Genomic DNA, 13,669 nt, shown 5'->3' on the forward strand with positions numbered 1-13,669 from the left:
TAACCTATTACCTGCATACATACGATTAATAGCATTTCTATCTATGTGATCATTAGAGCTAACATTTATTACACCTCATGTGGCCATCACTGTTCTACCCACTTGATGTGTTTTCTAATTTGATCCCACAATTTAAAATCTTTGTTTTTGCCCACGTTAATTTAGAACAGTTACATGAGTCACACATTAATGCATTCAACAGTGACTGACCACCCATTACACACCTGGAATTACACTAGGCCCTGGAGGTAGAAATGCGGGGTAAAGCAGAAATAACGTAGGATACAGCTGACCTTATGAAGTACCAAAGTTAAGGTCCTTGCTCAGAATGCTTTGGGAGTTGGGAGTAGGGAGGGCTCATGGGCAGCTAAAGCCGCCAGTGACCTCATTATACAATATTTAGGTTATCATATTTTTCTCTGCCTAGAAAAGTGGCTCCCCCACATTTCCACTGGGGCGAATGCATTAAGTGACGCACCTAATCCGTATGGACCACTGTGGATTTGCTGGAAGGCACCACCTAAACAGCAGTTATTACCACTGTCGTGCACAAGTCTGGAGCCTTCTGCTTTCCTTTTCTCTGGCTTCCAAAGTCTGGTTCCCTTCTGTTACTTTTATCCCGGCCCTGCAAATGAGCACAGGTTCACAGCCCAGGCGCCCGACTCTGAATCTAAGGCAAGCTCTGGATCGCTGCACGTGCACCCTGAGCCCCCTCGACTCTGGGCCGGTTCCTTCTTCCGCCCATCCGGGTCTCCCTCTGCCCGGCGACGGCCAAGGACCGCACGGCTCCAAACCGGCCACCAGGTCCCGGTCCGCTCCTTCTACCCCCGCGCCTCGGCTCCCGGCCGCTGCAGCGGCGCGGGGCTGACCAGGCTTGGGAGGCCCGCTTTCGGCCGGGGCAGGGGAGGATCCAGCTTCCCCCCACCCCCCCCGCTCCCTCCCTCCCGGGCAGACCCCGAGGGGTCCCCTCCCCCCCGGCAAAAGTGGGGACCGGCTTCCAAGGTGACGGAGGACTCCTGAGAACGTGCGCCCGGGCAGGAAGGCCAGGCTGCCTCGGGACGGAGGCTCGACTCAGAAAACGCGCGGGCGCCAAGCCCCCCAGGTGAGGTTGCCTCTGCGGGGGGCTTCGGGGGACAAGGTCCGTCCGCCCCGCGCGCGCTCCGCGGGGTGGCAGGGGAGGCTGGCAGGAGCGGGGCGCGCGGGGTAGGCGGCCGCCCCCGGACGCCCAGGCCGGGCTCCCCGGCTCCCGCCGCCGCAGCAGGTGGGGGCCCGGCGGCCCGGGGGCGGGGCCCGGCTCGGGGCGGAGCCGCGGCGGCGGCGGCGGCGATCGCGGGGCGGTGCGGCCGGGGGCCGGAGCGGAGCCGGAGCCGGAGCCGGAGCCGCGAGCCGGAGCCGGAGCCGCGAGCCGGGCTGTCCGGGCGCCCGCGGGAGCTCGCGGCGCGCCGGGGTTGGGACCCGCCTGGCCGAGCGCGCCGGCGCCGCGACCGCAGACAAAGGCGTCTCTCGCGCCCGGGCCGCCGCGCTCTCGGGCTCTGCCTTGGGTAAGTGGCTCCCCCTCCGCTTTCTTTCTTCTCCCGCTGCCTGCCCCTCTCGGAGTTCTGCGGGTTCTGGAGAAGCCGGGCGAAGGGAAGAAATGCTACTTCCCTGCTCTCTCTGCACCCCCACCTCACCTTAAAAAAAAAAAACAACCAAACAACCCAAACCCAACAGAAAACCAAGCAAATACCAAACTAGCGAGTTTCCGAGGGGGGGGGGGGTGTCTCCCGCGGGACCGACGCGGCCGCGCTCAAAGACCCCATTCCTCGGCCGACCGCGCGCGGGGGCTGTCCCTGGATCTGCGGTTCCGATGGGAAGGTTGCCACTGGGCGTCCCCGGGGGGTGTGTAGTGCAGGAGAATTTAGGGACCGGGTGCTGGTGGGGGGACCCCACCCCTGCGGGCAGTTCCGCGCGTTTGGGGGCTCCGAGGGGCGGTTCGTATTGCGAGTTCGAATTGGGATCTTGGTTGTGGGGTCTGCCCCAGTCCCCTAGCATCTTCTCCTCTAGCCGCCTTCGCGCTTCGTTCAGGGGTTACTATAGCGCCCCCCACGCCCCACCCGACTGAGGCTTCCACTCTGCCCCTCGCGGCCCCAGGGCGGGGGCTCGGGGTGCCCGGGAGAGCTGGGAGGGAGGGAGGCAGCCCCGCCGCTTTCTCCGGCTCGGCAATCCCCAGCCCGAATCCGCTGGGGAGGGCGGGCAGCTGCCGGCAGCCGGTCGGGTTTGACCACGCAGCCCGGTCCTGGGCCAGCTCCCCCAGCCTCTTCCCCGGCTGCTCTCCACCGGAAAGCAATCGGAAGCCCGGCTGGCGTTTGCTTTTGTTCTGGCCGCAACTCTCCGGAATCCGAGAAGCCTGGGTGGGCGGGTGCCCCGGGAGGGGGCCGTTGCGGGAGCTTCAGGTGCAGCCCCGAAGTGACAAGTGGAGGCGGCAGCCGTTGCCCGCCCCTGGGTGGGGAATGGGTCCCGATCGCTAATCAATGCCCGAGAGCAGGCGGTGCGTCCGCGGCTCCGGAAAAAGCGCGCTGTGCGCGGCGGCCGCGCACTGTCACGCGCCTCTCCAGCACTCTCAAAAGCGCTACCTCGAGACGCGCATTTCCATTCATGGATCTCTGCCTGGGATTTGACTAATGTCACCTCTGCCCGGTTCTCTGAGGAGCGAGCGTCTGCCACTATGAGATTTAATAGCCATTTACAGGGGGCCTACTATGTGCAAGGCAGCAGTCCTAGGATCGTCTTAATTTAAAGGTATTTATTGAGCATCTACTAGGTACAAAGTAGATGTGTTACAAACATTTCAATTTAGCAGATATTTATTGAGTGCTTCCTGTTTTCAAGGTAGTTGTGCTGTGACCTTATTTTAATAGGTATCTCCTGAACACCTTGTGTGTACAAAGGTTGTGTGTGTGTGTGTGTGTGTGTGTGTGTGTGTGTGTGTGTTTTCTGAAGGATTGCCCAGCCTACTTTTAGGAGACATATGGAAACAAAGGAGAGAATGTGTCTTTGGACCCTTCAGTCTTCAGTTCCTTTAGTAGCCTACATTTTACCCTTTCTGGACTGCTTGTCATGTGGGGTAGGAAGAGCTTGTCTTCTATACTAGAGCTTGAGGGGTTGGAGGGGAGCAGGGCAGAATAATGCAAAGGCCTACTCTGGGACCCCTTTCCAATTCACTTTGTTTACATGGCCAGGGGCTTGGGGTGGGGGAGAGGTTGTCAATTCCTTTGTGCAAAGCACCATGCTAGTTACTGCAATGAATTAAAGGTTAATAGGGCAAAGTCCTGATAGTCAAAGGGATAGACAATCAGTGGTGAGGACAGAAAGACAGACAAATGGACAACCAACTAAATAAACCATGAAGGGGGTGGCGGAAGGCACAAAGATAGGTCCAGCCTGGACCTTCCAACTCCTAGTTCCAAATTGGTGACAACAGGTGGGGTGAGGATATCTTTAAAATCCCGTCATTTGGGTGGCTAGGGGCTAAGTGAAAGAATCAAATGGTCTGAGGGTCCTTCCTGCTAAGAGATATGATGACTCTATTACTCTGATCATCTTGGGATCCTGACACACACTGGAATATCCAGATTGTCAAGAAAACTGTGGGCCATCAGTCTCTTGGCAAATATTTGAGCACTTATGTTTAATATAGGCTGCTATCAGGGAGATATAATCTAAGATGTAGTCTTTGTCATAAAGGACTTTTTTTTTTTTTTTAGTGTTTATTTATTTTTGAGAGCGAGACACGGAGTGTGAATGGAGGAGGGGCAGAGAGAGAGGGAGAGAGAGAATCCAAAGCAGGCTCCAGGCTCCGAACTGTCAGCACAGAGCCCAACTCAGGGCTTGAACCCACCAACTGTGAGATCATGACCTGAGCTAAAGTTGGGCGTTTAACCGACTAGGCCACCCAGGCACCCCAGTCATGAAGGACTTAACAGAGTTCTTGAGATAAACACATAAAAAGACTGCTTGCACAGCAAACTTGAAAAGCCAGGAGCAAATTCCTCCTAGAATTTAATGTCAAAAAAAGTTCTGTGCTCATGGTGTTGTGGCTTTCCTCTTCTTGGATGGTGAGAACTGCTCTATGTCTAGTGTGTTCATCTTTCTGCCTTGGGCTCCAGCAATTCCTGGGCACTGCTTGATCCCAGCTTCTTGGTACAGTGCTCTTTTTCTTCCCAAATTATCTCCAGTTTCCCTCTTAAATTCTTTTTATTGTTATTATTTTAATGTCTATTTATTTTTGAGAAGAGAGAGACAGAGCATCAGCGGGGGAGGAGTGAGAAAAAGGGAGACACAGAATCCGAAGCAGGCTCCAGGCTCCAAGCTGTCAGCACAGAGCCGGCCACAGGGCTCGAACTCACGGACCGTGAGATCACGACCTGAGCCGAGGTCGGACGCTTAGCTGACTGAGCCACCCAGGCGCCCCTCTCTTAAATTCTTTTTAAACAACATTATCATATTTTTTTGTTATGAACTCCAAAGCCCCCCTCAAATCCTTCCTGAAAGTAGGCCCATTATAAAAGATACATAGGAAATGTGATAAGCACTAGGTGAGTGGCTTCAGGCCTCCTTTACTTACGAGAAGAGCAGAGGAAAACCCCACAGGGGCCGAAATCAGGAATGTACAGAGAAAACAAAAACTGACCTTGCGAGATGGAATAGGATTCACAGGGGCAGAAGAGACTTCAAACCAAGGCTTCCTCCCAAATTGAGAAAAATGGTGTAAGCAGAGGTGTGAAGGGAAACAAGCCAGTAGTTTGATCCTTCTTCATCTAGAATAGTTTCCATTCATTCAACAAAGAAATGCTGCCTGAGCATTTTACTCTGTGTCCAGGACTCTGCTGGGTGTGGGGGGTGATGGGCTCCACCCAGCACAGTTTGGGGTTCCCTGTGATCTCAGGGCCAGCGAGGACCTTTGTGTCCTGTTCACTGCTGGGATGGTGCTGGATCCCTGCCATTCTTTCGAGCATTCCTGGCGTTTTTTCACCTGAGCTGAACTTGATTGTAATCTTCTCCAAGGCTAAGAATGTGACTTCTTTTTTTCTCTCTGCATCCCTCCCTCCCTGCAGGCTCAGGCTTATCTGTAGAGGACATTTGTCTCAGGACATTGTCTCGCCCACTTCACCATTTCCCTACCTCATCCGGGCCCATTATTGCTTCCTTTGCGCTCACCACTTTCAGCTGCTCAGAGCCTTTCCCTGTATGGAAACTCAGGGGAAAAACAATCTGTCATCAGTCACTTTCTCTTGAAGATGAATGTAGGTCACTGTCCTCTCTTCCAGGGGTCTTTGTGCTGTAAGCCTCGTTGGAATGAAAGGCTTTGTCCGCCCAGAGAGGATTTCAGGCACAGGCAAGTGGGTGTTGGAGGTGATTGGGGAGGCAAAATCCCCTTCCTGGTGCTCCTGAGATTATGCTACTACACCTCCTCGTGTAGCCACTCTTGGCAAGGGTCTCTGCAGTCCCGTGTGACCCATGAAAATCTGGAGCCTTCCATGCTTCATGTCATGGTGTGGTGGCTAAAGTCAGATCGCCGCCCCGCCTCAACTGTCTGTCAACCTGGCCTTTGCCTGCTCTAGTGTTTAAAGGTTAATCGTTTTCCAAGCAGAATCCTTGCTTCTTTACCTGTCTATACATGCCCACTATTTTAAGGCAGAGATTCTCAGCCTGAGTGCTATCGATGTTGTGGGCTGAATAATTTTTTGGTCACGGGAAACTGCCCTGTGCATTGTAGAACGTTTATCGGTATCCCTGGCCTCTACCCAGCAGATACCAGTAACGTGCCCTCCCCCACCCCAAATTGTGTCAGTCAAAAATGTCTCTGGTTGTTGCTGGATGTCCCCTGAGAAGCAAAATCACCCTTGATTGAGAACCACCGTCTGTTTTGTTTTGTTTTTGATGTTTATTTCTTTTTGAGAGAGACAGGGAGAGACAGAGACAGCGGGAGCAGAGGAGGGGCAGAGAGAGAGAGAGAGAGAGAGACAGAATCCGAAGGATTCTTTGCTGAGCTGTCAGCACAGAGCCTGACATAGGGTTCGAGGTCGTGACCTGAGCCAAAGTTGGATGCTCAACCAACTCAGCCACCCAGGCACTGAGAACCACTGTTTTAAGGGGTATTAGTTAATACATACCATTCTGTATAACTTCCTACTTTTCTGGGAGAGGCCTGATTTAATGTAACTTGGTTCTTTTTGGTCAAGGTGACTTAGTAAATGTGAAGTTAACTTTGTAGAACTTCCCATATGAGTAATTTCATAAGTCAGCGAAGCATCTCTTGTCATCCCACATAGTCGAATCTGCCCATTATGTTAAGTCAATCTTTTGAGGCAAAAAAAAAAAAAAAAAGCAAAACTCAAATTCTTCCCCTAGCATGTGGCTGATTCATATGCCAGAAATATGGGTAGCAGAACCGCCACAGGCAGCTACCATTGCCCATAGGGTCATCCCAGCCGCTGCTTGGGCAGTGGCTGGTGAGCAGCACTGGGGAGGGAGGTGGGGAGAGGATCTAGTTCTGATGGGACAGGATGCTTATGTAATTTGAGGGTCACCTTTAAGGAAAAGACGAGATGACCAGATGACAGCGTTGCTGGGGCATCGGAAGGGTCCTGTGCAAGAGGGGTTTCAGTTTCATTAGCTTTAAGTGAAGCTGTCTCTGGAAAGATTTGAGGAGCCACAGGACAGCTGTGGCCGCAGGGATAGGAAGGTAGAGACTTGCCTCTACCGATGACGGCAAGAGCTAAGGGAAGCTTCTCAAAGACTTGGCATGCCTAGAGAGCATGGATCAAGATGGAATTGCTAAATGCAGGGTGGCCTGTGCTTCTGTTACCGTTTGTCCTCAGAAGTAAACTTTCAGAGCTTCGGCGGCTCTGGGTCAGCATTAGCATCAGCAGCCTCTTTTTAGGATGGAACCTGGGGCAAGGTTGGTTCAAGTTTAGCAGGAAGCTGTGTGAGCTCCCTTCGTGGACAGAAGTAACTTCATGCACATTGTAAGTGAGGTTGGCCTAGTGCCCAAGTTTATTGATTGAGAAAGCGAATGAAACTCTTTTTCAGTATGTTATGTGGAGAGTTTACCGTAAGATTTCATTGATTCAGCCTTCTTTTTTGGAATACCCAAGACTGGGATGAGACTTCTCCTTGCATTGCAGCAAGCTAGGTAGGAAATACCTTTTGGGGGCGGGGGGAGGCAAGTAATCAAAGTACTTGAAAACCTAATAAAACAAACCAAAACAAAAATCCCTATATTTCAGACTTTTCATTCATTCACAATCTTTTTCCTTAATTTAAATCGACCTACCTTCAGTGAGGAATAGAACGTGCTATGATTATTGCCATAGTATGTAAATGGGCCTGGTTGTATGTGAAACTGAACTGTCAATATGTCAGTGTCTAGAGTTAACAAAAATAAAAAGACTCGCTACGAGAAGATTTATTATAGGAGGGATTTTTAAAAAAATGGCTGGTTTTCCATTTGTGTTTACATGGATTTGATTTTTACAAAGTTTTTCAAGAGTCAAGACCTGTTTGGAGATTTGGGGTCAAATCTACACACAATCACAGAGCTTCAAGCTGCAAGGGATTTTGGGGATCAGTGAGCAGCTCTCCTTGTGTCATTGTATGCACGGAGAAACTGAGGCTGAGAGAAGTTAGGTGGCTTGCCAGGGTTGCACAAAGGTTACTGCTAAGCTTGGGTTCGGGGTGAAGAGTTTGTGCCGTTCCCTTTGACACTCATTGTTACTGAAAAATTGTTCCGACTTCCTGGTTGCCAGCGCGTGTTAGTGGAGGGAGGTCCCGGCAGGAAGAGTTTCCGGGTCATCTGATCCTGGTGGAACTAATCATTAATTCACACTGATTTCACCTATGCCAAAGGTATACGTGCATATGAGTTGTACTGAAAAGAACCAGGAGAAAGCGCCAACAGTTGACTTAGTGAAATGAGATTATTTGACAAACCTTCTTATGTACAGCACAGTGACTACACTTAATAATACTGTATTGTGTATTGGAAAGTTGTTTTGTTAAGGGAGTAGAACGTAAAAGTTCTCACCACAAGAAAAAAATATTTGTAACGTGTGTGTGGTGATGGATGTTAATTCGACTTATTGTGGTGGTCATTTCACAGTATATACAAATATTGAATCATTACATTGTACACCTGAAACTAATATAATGTTATATGCCAATTATATCTCAATAAAATTTTTTTAAATTAAAAAAAACCTTCCTTTAATGCTCTTTGATAATGGCCTTATAGTAAATAATTAGAAAAAAAACCATTTATTTCCCTATTTAGAAAACTGCTATATATGCATTATGAGAAGTAGCAAGAAAAATTTTAAAATCCTACCATGATCCTTTGACCCAATCATATTTTTGCTTGCTTTAGTGTTTTTTCCCTCAGCTCAAGTTTTAAACACAATTGAGATCATACTGTACATATGATTGCAATTCATATCTTTTTAGTTAATATTATAACAATTTCCATGTTCTTACAAACTCTTTGTAAACATAACTTTAAAGAAATTTTTTTCACTTTATTTTAGAGAGAGAGAGAAGGGGAGAGGGGCAGAAGGGGAGAGAGAGAAAGAGAGAGAGAGGGAATCTTAATTAGGCTCCACATTACGCATGGAGCCCATCATGGGGCTTGATTCCATGACCCTGCAATCATGACTGGAGCCAAAACCAAGAGTCGGATGCTCAATGGACTGAGCCATCCAGGCACCCCAGTAAACATAACTTTTAAAGGCTACACAATTCAATATTAGTGAATATCATTTGCTCCCAGTTTCTCACTGCTGTATCATTGCAGTGAGCAACTTTGTGCCCATACTTTTTCTACAATTTGGATTGTTTTCTTGGTATACATTTCCAGGTAGTGAAACTACTCAACCAAGGGTGGAATGTACCATGCTAACCAATTGCGTTCCAAAAATGGAAATGATGTTACCACATCGTTGGTAGCATAGGGTATTTAATTTTTTAAGAATTATCAATTTGATCAGTGGAAAATATGTCACTATTGCTTTCGTTTGCATTTTGGTTACCACTATAGCTAAACATTTCTCTGTAATATTACCTGTTTGTATCTTTTGTTAATTATCTGTTTTTCTGTTTGGGGTTAGTGGTTTAAGAAATTGATCTGCATATATAAAACCCATTTTTTAAAAGGAAAGACAAACTTTTGAGCTTCTGGATATTCTATGAAGAGTTCTGTCCAACCCTAATGTTCCACAGTTCCAACGTTTCCAGTTTTGTGTTTTAGGCTAAATTCTTTTTGTTCATAGTGGTGAAGCTGCCTGTTGAGTTCCTGAAGTAAGGTTGGGTGGACAGGGAGCTCGATCCCCTTGGTATCAGCCAACATACATGGAGCACAGAGTCACTGCTTCACAGTTGTTAACCCTCAGTTCTTACAACAGCTTGTGAAGTGGGAACTATTTTACTATATCCATTCACACGTGAGGAGAGTGATGCACAGAAAGGTAAAATAACTGTAGTTGCATATTCTTTTTAAAAAGTTCTGATCAGGGACGCACTGGGTGGCTCAGTCGGTTAAGTGACTGACTTCAGCTCAGGTCATGATCTCGTGGTGAGTTCCAGCCCCGCACTGGGGTCTGTGCTGATGGCTCAGAGCCTGGAGCCTGTTTCGGATTCTGTGTCTCCCTCTCTCTCTCTCTCTGCCCTTCTCCGACTCGTCCTCTGTCTCTCTTACTCTCAAAAATAAATAAAACATAAAAAAATTAAAAGTGATTATAAAATAAAAAGTTCTGATCCTCAAAAGTTCTGAGAACCAATGTGTTCTCCCCACACATTCAAGCAATTCTTGGACACTAGCTGGCTGTCCTATGGTTCAACTCAATTCTGACTTATCTACCCGGAGATAGCATCAGCTTCCACAGGATATGGGCTCAGTCTCACAAGACTACCTTCCACCTCAGAAACCAGTTGCAAGCCCAGCTTGTCACCTCTGTTTCTGAGTGACTGGCTGTAAATCAGAAGTTCCCCCTACCCGCTCCTTGGCTTCAGTTAATTTGCTGGAATGGCTCAGAACTCAGGAAACCTGTTGACTCACTGGATTACTGGTTTATTATGAAGGATATTAAAGAGTATGAATCAACAGCCAGATGAAGAGATACATAGGGTGAGGTCCCAAACAAAGGAGTTTCTCATTGAGTTTGGGGCCAGGCACAGTGATTAATACAGAAGCATTCAGATTCCCCAGATGGAAGCTCTCTGAACTCCTTCCGTTTGGAATTTTACAGAGGTTGCATTACATAGTCATGATAGGTTAAATCATTGGCCATTGGTGATTGATTCAACCTCCAGCCCCTCTCCCCTACTTGGAAGTCAGGGAGTAGGACTGAAAGTTCCATCCCTGCATTCATGGTTAGTTCTCTTGGCAACCAGCCCCTATTCTTAGGTACTTTCAAAGAGTCACCTGTTTAACACATACCCAGGTGTGGCAAAGAGTGGGGCTTTTTATGAGTACCAAGAGACCTATTTCACCTTTTTGGCTCGCAGTGATTTTAGGAACTGAGGACAGAGGCTAAATATTATGAAAAAAGATGTTCCCATTGCTGTTCTAGCTCAGGAAATTTCCAAGGTTTGAGGGGCTGTGAACCAGGAACTGTGGCTGTAGATGAAGACCAACTATGTGTGAGAAATAGGCTTTGGTCATCTGAATTGCCAAATACGTATTTCCTATAAATCACAATATTGCACCTTTTAACCGCTGTTATTCTACCTCTGGATCTTCATTAAGGTGACCTGCCTCAGTGGTGTAGTTGGTCTTTGAGGGAGCTGAGCTTAGGGTTATTAGCAACTTCCTCTGAACTCCCTTGCCTATTTCTGGGAGAACTTTGTATTGCAAGGTCATTTTACTGTCTTAAATTTCCTTACTATATTTTTAATGTCTCTTACCCTCTTTCCTGTACTTTCCACCTTTTTTATATCTCTTAGCTACCTTCTGATAGTTCTTCTGACCTGTCTTCTAAATCACACCGTGTCTCTTCAGCTGTATCTAATCTGCAGATAAATCATCTCTCACATTGTTAATTTGAGTTACTGAATATCAATTCTAGAATTTCTAGTTCTTTTTCTAGATCTTTAATGTCACTTTTATATAGTTCCTATTTCCTTGTTTTGAACTCTTTAAGCCCAATTTGAATCTCCATGAGCATAGTAAGTACAGTTGTTTTCCATTTCGTATGTCATAATTTTTCCATCTGGAATACTTATGCAGCTGTTTTTTCCGTCTGTGATTCGTTCTGATTATCATGCTGGTTCATATTATGTTATATCTCCTTATGTGCCTGATTGAATGTGTGCTAGATATTGTTTTGAAGAAATATTTGCACGAATATCAGCTCATCAATTTTAAGATGTATTTTTCGTCACCCTTTAATCTGTGAAATTCAGATGTGATTTACAGTTGACGGAGTCCTACATTTATAGGTGGTACCTAAAATAGTAGGTACCTAACATTTTTTCTTTTTCTTTTTCACCAGTACCTGAAATAGTAGTGCAGTCATATAATTAGTGATATTTAAGATAGATGAAATGCAGTAATTCGAGGCTTTGAGTGGTGCTGATAAAAATGACAGTTCTAGAGAGGATTTTAAATAGCTTCTTCAGGCTTTTTGGGGTACCAGCAATTCTGGATCAATCTGGGGACTTGAGATTTTCTAGCCCACCCACATCACATGAAATCAGACCAGTCTGTTTTTGTTTTCTCTTATTCCTAGGGTCCCAACCGTAAGTATAAAGTGGTTACCAGGTCTTAACCCTAGGGATGCCCTGGCCCCCTGGCCCTATAAGGCTCACCCTCTGATGGGGTGAAAGTGGCCCCTCATCCCCAGGCCCACGTCTTTGGACCTCCTTCTCCCAGATCTTACATTCGAAGACCCTCCCCATCCTGTTAGCTCTTCTGTGCTTTTAGGAGAGATTTTTTAAAAACTATTTTGTCCCTATTTCTCTGTTGTGTTCATTGGGAAGTTTAGTTCAAATTACCCAGTTCACCACTGCCGGGAAGGAGGCAGAAGTGAGTCTGAACTACCTTAGAGACTGACAGGAGAGGAGCACAAAACAGCTGCTGCCCTTTGCCTGCCCATGACCAGAGAACTTTCTCCACCACTCCCAGTATGTCCTGGTCACAGCTGGAAAGCCAAGGTTGGGATGAATACATTCCCGCAAAGGCCCAAGCTAAATGTAGATGTATTTCCCTACATAGATGAGACTAATCCTTCAGGCTTTTCCTAATAAGGCAGGTGACCTGGCAGCGAAAGCTGTTCCAGGAATGGCATCTGGAGCCCCATCAGTCATCAGTCTCCATCTGGCTTCTTCCTTCTCGTCCACACCGGCCCACAGAAAGATGTGAATTTAGGACCAAAGGACATAGTAAGGGAAGAAGATGCTTTCTATTCCAGCAACTGTTAAGAAGCAAGACAAGTAGACTGCGTTTTAGCTAGGTGAGATTTCTTCCATTCGACATGGTGCCCAACAATTCTATATGGGAAGCAGAATTTTCACCCATGGCCAGGGCTAGTCCTTGTGGAGACTAAACTATTCGTGTCCAGGCTCAGGAGTCGGGGTGGCCCTTCTGGGGACTCGTGTGGAATCTAACGCTTCAAAAGAAGCTCATGTAATCCTTTCTGGCTTTTAGAAGTCACATGCTTTCCCATGTGTTCTCAGGCTCACTAGCCAAATGTATTTCCCCCCTACCTTCCTCCAACTCTCAGAGATGTTTTTCCCAACTTTCCTAAAGCCAGAGCATTTTACGGTGAAAAAACCAATGTGCTAAGTTTGAAAAGGTTGGGCAGAGAGGCATGGAATGGTGGGAATCCCTCTCCACCACCTTACTCCACTTACCTTCCCAGAGCATCCATTGCCTTGTTTTAAAGGAAGCTGTTATTTTTATTTTGGGGGACCTTTCTCCCTGGGGAACCTCAGAGCTGTCCTCTCCGAAAATTGTCATCAGCCCAGGAAACCACAAGTCAACTCTCACTCTTCAGGTGTGTAGCTGTCGGGTGAAGCAAGGATCCCTACTGTGCCAGTAGGGATCTGCCCCTCTGGAAAGGGCTTGTTTTGCGGGAGGGTATCCCCACCAACTTTTGGGAGACCACTGTATACCATGAGGCATTTTTGGTATTCCACGATGATTTATCCAGCTTGTTTTTATTTTAATCTGATAATAGTTCACACATAGGAAAGATTATATATAACTCAGTCCACTCTTGGCCAGAAATAGAAATCCTCCAATTAGGCTTTAATAACCGTTCCTTAGAACAAATCTGTGGTTCCATTCCCAGGTAGTTCTAGATTGTGACTGATCCCTTTGGAAAAAACGATAAATGACTTAATTAATTTTGAAGAAGCAAATTTTCTATTCTCCCAGAAAATGTACCCTCCCATGATTATTTTTAGAGGCAGAATTACTATAAAGCCCCATCGGCCATAAGAATTTATGAACCATGATGTCTGAAAACTCTTCAGCCTGAAAGAAGTAAATTAATTCCTCCAACATGATTCATGTTAGGTGCAAGTCCAAATTTCTTTTATTTATCAGTAACGTAGGCTCTTAAAGTTTTTTTTCTAAAGATTTGTAGGTATTTTGAGATCCATCAAGGCCTCAAAATTTCTATTGTCAGATTTCCCA

At 47.1% G+C, this 13,669-nt stretch overlaps 1 protein-coding gene across 4 annotated transcripts in view; it reads left to right on the forward strand.

Moving 5' to 3' along the window:
• The first annotated feature begins 960 nt into the window (after nt 1–960).
• MAPK4 (mitogen-activated protein kinase 4) overlaps nt 961–13,669 on the forward strand; it is a 152,522-nt gene continuing 139,813 nt past the window's right edge. For 2 of the 4 annotated variants that reach the window (XM_053902724.1, XM_019464045.2), the window contains exon 1: nt 961–1,102. The gene's annotated coding sequence lies outside the window, so the exon portion shown is untranslated. Of the gene's footprint in view, nt 1,103–1,305; nt 1,542–13,669 lie in introns of those variants that run through there. The other 2 variants (XM_019464043.2, XM_019464044.2) reach the window with 1 other exon arrangement.

This window comes from Panthera pardus, unplaced genomic scaffold, assembly GCF_024362965.1.
Source record: "Panthera pardus isolate Hobbes unplaced genomic scaffold, ASM2436296v1 HiC_scaffold_15, whole genome shotgun sequence".
NCBI classification, from domain to species: Eukaryota; Metazoa; Chordata; class Mammalia; order Carnivora; family Felidae; genus Panthera; species Panthera pardus.